Genomic DNA, 7274 nt, shown 5'->3' on the forward strand with positions numbered 1-7274 from the left:
TAGTACAGAAGTCCATTACATTCGATTTTACCACCATGTATCAGTCTCTGTGTATGAAGTTCTCCTGGTTCTGCTCCTTTCATTCTGCACAAAACTCTTGCTTAAGATATGGGACCGTTGAATTTAGCACTAGAATGGACTTTTCCCCAAAAGGAATCTGGGGCAAACTTGAACTCCTTACCTTGACTATACACTCTTCTGTTTTCGGGTCTTGGTTCATTTGGGTCATCTCCTCCTGTGTCCCTTCTATCTAGATCCTTCTCTTCTGAGGTCTGGCCCAAGTCCCACCTCTGGGGGAAATCTTCCCCTTCTTCCTCAGTCTACTTTTGTTTGATCTCTTCCTTCCTTGAAATCTTAAGGTAATGAATAGTAATTAGTGGTAGTTAATGTCATTACTACTGACTCATACCGTTCAAGCATGGGGGACAGATATGAAGACACAAAGATGGCGGATGGAGAGCTATTCATGGGGAGCTATTTATGAATCTACAGAGTGCAAAGAGGAATAACATAAGTCTGAGAACGTGGACAAGAACTAGACTGTAAGGACTTTGAAAGCCACAGAGAAGTTATTTGACTATGGAGACAAGAGGGAGCCACTGGGGTTTCTTGAGTTGGGGAGTCATGCCTATGCTTTAGGAATATATTGTTTTAGCTGCTATGTGAAGGATGATTGGAGAGGGGAGTCCCTTGAAGCAAAAGAGCCTAGTTAGGAAGTTATTGCCGTAGTCCAAGAGAGGAGAGCTGAACTAGAGGGGTGTGGGCGAGAGAGGTGGAGGTTGAAATAAGATTTGGTTTATATATACACCAGATTTAGTCAGCAGGAAAGATGAACTAAATTCTGTGTCATTGTAATGTTCATCATCGGCCCTGAAGGGTCAAAGGACAAGCACACCTCCCTCCTTTTGGTAGAAAGGTGGAGGAATATGGGGTAGAATTTGGTCTACTTTGTTAGACTAGCTAAGTGGCTCAGTGAATAGAGCACTGGACCTGGAGTTAGGAAGACAAGTTCAAATTTGGTCTCAGACACTTACTGGTTGTGTGACTCTGAGCAAGTCATTTAACCTTGTTTGCCTCGGTTTCCTCATCTGTAAAATGAGCTGGAGAAGGAAATGGCAAACTACTCCAGTGCAATTGGGGTCACCAAGAGTCAGACAGCAAAAGCTAGCCGAGGTCTTCTTGGTGGACTTCACCGAAATGTTCTTCTTTCGTTAGAAGAGAGGGTGTGGGAGGCCAAAAAGAGAAACAGAGTCTCTGTTTCTCTTATTGGCCTCCCACAAGAGGACTCATGGCAGCGGTGGGTGGTGAGGTGGGAGATACAGAAATGATTATGATATAAAAACAAAAAGCAACAATATGGCTTGGTTTTGGATCAAACCTGGGATTTTTTTTTTTTTGAATCTGTGTAGGATATTTTTAGGCTGGAAATTCCCCTCTGCCAATGCAGAACTCATATGGCTCTGTAACACATAGGCTGAGAAAGTTGCCTGAGGGTCTGAGAAGTTACTTGACTTATCCATAGTCATGGGATCATCAATTTAAAGGCATTCAAGTTCAATTTCCTCATTTTACAGCAGAGGAAACTGAGGCATAGAGCTGCGAAGTGACTTGCCCAGGGTAATATGCTCTTGAAGTAAGGGCCCACACTGTCTTTCTCCATCTTCAACATAGGGCATGCATGTGGTGCAATGGATAGAGTGCTGGTCTTGGAGTCGGGAAGACCTGAGTTCAAATTCAGCTTCAGACATTTACTATCTATGCGGTCCTGGGCAAGTCACTTAACTCTGTTGGCCTCAGCATCTTTGTCAAGAAAATCCCAAAAGAGGGTCACAAAGAAAGAGTCAGATAGGACTGAAGTCGCCTCAGCAACAACAATTCTTTCACACTCCACTGAATTTCCACAAGATAATAAATAATGGAACTTTAAAAAAATCAAGATCCTTTCTGCTATATGGGAGTGAAAGCTGGGGAGGGGATGGGTAGAATACTACGAAAAAGCAGGCATCCAAGTGTCAACCTCCAGGAAACCAGCTGCAGCTGGCTAGAGTTTCTTCCATCCTTTGAGCTCAGAAAGACAACCAGAGCTTGGGCAGGCTCTTTGTACTGAGTTGCACTGAGGGGGCACAACTGGTAGAGTGGGTGTCAAACCCACCCAGGTGGTTTCATGACCCCAATGATATTTGTGCCGAACTCAGTGGGGTTTCAACGAAACCACAGTGACTTCCTCCCTGCAAGAAGCAAGCAGATGCTTTGAGTTATGCAGAGGGACCCTGACACATTGCAGACCAAATGTGGACTTGGCTAAGTCTTTCAGTTCCCAAGTCAGATGAGCTCACATGACCCAGATTTGATCATAGACCCAAAGGTTGAGAAACAAAATGAAACCCAATTGCATTTGGGTAGACCAGTGGCTTGGATACCATGTAGAGAACCAGGGAACCTCAGAGATGGAAGGGATGTCAGATAGTCTAGGTATCACTGGGCCCTGGGGACCATACAGTGTCTGGAGTTTGGAGGGCCTGGCTTCTAATCTCAGCTCTGCCATTTACTAGCTTTGTGACCTTAGACAAGTTATTTAACCTCCATGTATCTCAGTTTTCTCATCTGCAAAATGGGCATGACCAATCAACATAACATGCCAGGCACCATATGAAATGTTTTGGTAGTAAAGAAAAAACCCTCCAAAAAAAAACAATCCCGTGCTATCAAAGAGTTTAGATTCTATTGAGGGAGACAGCAAGTGTTATATTATGTGAAAACTATATCAAGATAAATATATAAATACAAGATAATGGGATGGGGCATTGAGTAACTAGAGGGATGAAGAGAGGGCTCAGTGACTTCTTTGGGCCTTTTAGTTTTGGATCCATGATTCTAAAATTCCAAGATCATCTCTTATTATAAACTGAAGGATTCTTATTTTTTTCTATGCCTTCTTTTAAAAACAATTATTTTATGACCTTTTGCAATCCAAATTCTTTCCTTCCCTCCCCAGTCCCCAGAAAGTAAATAATCTGGTAGAGGTTATTCGGTGTTTCCATGCAATACAAATTTCCATGTACTTCAGGTTGTGAAAGAAGACATAGGCCACACATGCAAGGAAAAACTCATGAAAGAAATAGGTGAGAAATGGTATGGTTCACATTCTGATAGTTCCTTCTATGGCTCTGGAGAGCATTTTTCATCATGAGTCCCTTGGGGCCATCTTGGATTCTTGCATTGCAGATAACAGTTTAGTCCCTTACAGTTGATCATCATATAGTATTTCTGTTACAATCTTCTCCTTGTTCTGCTCATTTCACTTTGCAACATTTTATATGTCTTTCCAAGTTTTTCAGAAATCATTCTGTTTGTCATTTCTTATGCTGCAGTAGTATTCCGTTACAACCAAATGCCAAAACTTGTTCAGCCATTCCCCGACGGATGGACATCCTTTCATTTTGCATTTTTTTCTTTTTTGCCACCACAAAAAGAACCGCTATAAATATTTTTGTACAAGTAGGTCCTTTCCCCCATCTTTGAATGTTGATCTAGACTGAGGTGAGGTAGAGAGAGTCCTCAGTCTAGATCAACATTCATTGAGTTTACAAGCCCAACGGGCCATAAAACTGTGCACACCCATTGACCCAGCAATACTAAGTTTATACCCCCAAAAAATCAAAGATGGGGGAAAGGACCTACTTGTACAAAACAGAAGTAGGTATCCAGCCCTGGCTGAAAGATTTCTAGCAGTGGGATCTCCACTGCTTTTTGAAGCAGCTCAATTCAGTTTTTTTTTTTTTTGCATTTCAATAGTTTTATTGAAAGGTCACTTTCTTAGTTCCAGAGCATAATGGTATTTTGTTAGGTTACTTCAGCCAACTTAAGTTTGCACTGATGAGTTAGAAAGAAAATTCTTCAATGAATCAGGTATTTAGGAGTAACTGAAGAGCACATCTGCAAAATGCTTTACAAAATGAAGCAAAAGACATAGGAGACATACTGTGGTTCTTTGGCTTGTCTTTAAAGCAACGGTCGGCAACCTTTTTGGCCCTGAGAGCCATAAACGCCTTCGGAAGGAGGATGGAGGGGGAAGGCGCTGGAATATGGGGCTGAAGGGCCCCCTGGGGCACATCCTGGGGCTCTGCCCAGACTGGCCGGTAGGGAGGTGGAGCCAGATATGGCTCAAGAGCCATACATTGCCAACCCCTGCTTTAAAGGGAAGTTTTTCCATAACATAATGTCAAGGGGAAATTTTAACTAGTTATAGCTATCCTGGAAGTTAAGCTATATATTACACTGATTATATATTTGCTCTCCCAACACTAATGTCAATTTAGATTCATTAACCTACAACTAGCCTTAAGTGCTCCAACATAATTAGTCAAATTGCTGCTTACTTGAATCTGTATAGACAACTCACTTTAGTCTAAGTTAAATTGTTACGGGATCATTATGACAATAGCATACCCTATATGTGTTGCTTTTAAATACAAAGCTCTGTACTAACAGTCCAGTTTCATACCAATAGTAATTTTTATTTTTATTTTTTTTTAAACCCTTAACTTCTGTGTATTGGCTCCTTGGTGGAAGAGTGGGAAGGGTGGGCCATGGGGGTCAAGTGACTTGCCCAGGGTCACACAGCCGGGAAGTGTCTGAGGTCAGATTTGAACCTAGGACCTCCTGTCTCTAGACCTGGCTCTCCATCTACTGAGCTACCCAGCTGCCCCAGTAATTTTTATTTAAAAGCTTTAGTATTAGGATTAGCATATAGTGCTTTAGAAGGGCACAGCTGAGGTTTCAGATCCTCAGACTACGAGAACTGCTTGTGCAAATAATTTTTTTCTAAGGGGCTAGGTAGAGATAAAAATTGTTCTGTATAAAATTTTGTATCCCTAGGATAATACTGACAATCACTTAAAATCTAACAGATCTATTTACAACTTTAATAGACTTTTATAACCAAATTTAAATGAAAAATAGGCCAAAAATAAATCTTGGGAATGATTGGATTATCTAGTTATGTAAGGCCTTAACAAGGTTGTTAAGCTGCCTCAAAGACTATACTAAAGTGCGTCATACCATTTTTGTCAAGTTGATCTGCTTTGATGTGAACTTGTATCACATTTCAAATAACCCATCAATTAAAGTCAATCCTACCTTGCCATAGTCGGCACACCGATCCAGATACTACTAGACTGGATCAATATTAACTGTCCATTCACGGTACAGTCTCCCATCCTTATTCTACAGGAGGGTTTCACATTCGAGCTTTAGTTTTTACAAACACACTTCAAAGGGGATCATAATTTAGTCCTGAACACATTTTCACCTACAGCCTACCTAATCAGTTTACAGCTATAGCCTGTTTTCCCCTCAAGCCTGAAAGCATCAATGCCAACCTAGTTGCTATGTTTGGGGCTTCACAGCTTAAATCCATTCTAATATCGGAGTCCACAGTTCTCATGTGAAATAAACCTTCAAAACAGCTGGATTTCTTCATAAGAATCCAATTAAGACCCCATTTCAGGGATTGTTAGAAGATGAGTGATTTTGTAATAACTATATGCAGTCGGCCCAGACACCATCCACTTGGGCTTGGGAACATTTGCTTTAGAACACTTGTTTGCTGAATATTCAGTCAGGCCCTTTGCTGCAAGTTCCTGCCAGAAGGTCACATCTCTGCAACTTATCTTGGAATGTTTCTGAAGACATTCCATTCCTTCCGTCAATTCCATAAATTTCTGTGCTTGAACTTCTAGTGCGACGATAGACAATGCCGACACAGAAGGCTTTGCTTTAGAAAACATGATCCTACAGTGGCATGCCTTAAGCAGAGCTTCTAGTCCAGGGGTCGGCAATGTACGGCTCTCGAGCCATATCTGGCTCTTTTGAGGGCCAGATGTGGCTCTTTCTGCAGGAGCCATAAAGTCCATTTTTTTTCAGGCTCTGTTACAGGAGCGGCACTGGGAGCACTGCACGGCTCTCACGAAATTACATTTAAAAAAATGTGGCGTTTATGGCTCTCACGGCCAAAAAGGTTGCCGACCCTTGCTCTAGTCTCTCAAACCTCAAGTTCTTTCTCCTTTCAAATGGTACGTTTTCCTGAAGGAGTTGCAGAAACTGAAAGGCAGTAGGAGCTTTGACTTTCCAACACACCTTCTCCAATCCAGTCTTTTCCATTCTCATCAGATCAGAAATGGTGAATTTATATTGGCTTATTCGGATCAGATCGGTGGCTAATGGGGCATTTCTCTCCTCCTCTGTCGACTTCACAGGCAGATAGAAGCGACTTTGGGCTGTACTTTCATTTTGGGTAGAAATCTGTCCAGTAGATTCACAGCTAGAGAAAAGGTCTCTGTGTCAAAACCAAAGAACTGAGTTAGGCTAAGAAGGTCTTTCCCTTCAAAGTCCCTCAGTCTTGCAGTCATCCAAGGCCATAATCACGAGCAGATTCAAGTAATCTCAAGCCACAGACCTTTGGCTGACATCTGGACTCCTCTTCCAACAGAACACTCAGCTGGTGCCGCAGTTTCTGAGCTTCAGTTGGTACCAGCGCCTCTATCATCTTGTGCTCCCTGCCGTGACTCTTCCTCAGCAGCAAGCCTCACCCCCCGGGGCCTGTCCTCTCCTCACCCTGAAAAATTAGTCCAAAAGTCCCAGACAATGCGGGAACTATATGGGGGAGAGGAGAGGGGCCTGGAGGGGGATGGGGGGATGATGGAGGGGTTCCCAGGCCATGGAGCGCTGAGGCCCCAATCCAGTTTTGCATGATTTTTATTATTTTAAGGGGTGAGGAGCTCTTTACTTCAAGCTGAAATGTGCCACTTTGTCATTTCCACCCGCCCTTCTTCATTCTCCTTATTCTTCCAATAATCCTTCCTTGCACCTGTAGCCTTTCAAATACTTGAAGAAAAAATTGTTTGAGAAAGAGGAGGAGGGGAAGAGAGAGAGAAAAGTAGGTGGTATAAAAATTAAAGATAACAATAATAACATTTACTTTAAAAGATATTTGAAAACAGATATCATCTTCTACTCCTCCAACCAGTGTTCTCCTGGATTAAATATCCTTTCCTTTAACTGATTCACATTTAGAATGATCCTCGGCAAATTTAGTTCAATAAATGTTTTCTAAACAGCTATTGCACAAGGAGCACCTCAGCAGTCTCAAGGAAGAGGCAGAGTTTAACCGACTTTGATTTCTGTTTTCAGAGAACTCCTAGTTGAGTAGGAAACTGATTATATACATACAAAGCAAATAGATTACATGCACACAAAGGAAAGAAATTACATAC

The 7274-nt window shown here is 42.0% G+C and overlaps 1 pseudogene; it reads right to left on the reverse strand.

The window, feature by feature from the left end:
• Positions 1-5492: 5492 nt before the first annotated feature.
• Positions 5493-6547, reverse strand: LOC123234526 (annotated as a pseudogene).
• Between the last annotated feature and the right edge of the window lie 727 nt (positions 6548-7274).

This window comes from Gracilinanus agilis, chromosome 2 (genome assembly GCF_016433145.1).
Source record: "Gracilinanus agilis isolate LMUSP501 chromosome 2, AgileGrace, whole genome shotgun sequence".
In the NCBI taxonomy this organism is placed as follows: domain Eukaryota; kingdom Metazoa; phylum Chordata; class Mammalia; order Didelphimorphia; family Didelphidae; genus Gracilinanus; species Gracilinanus agilis.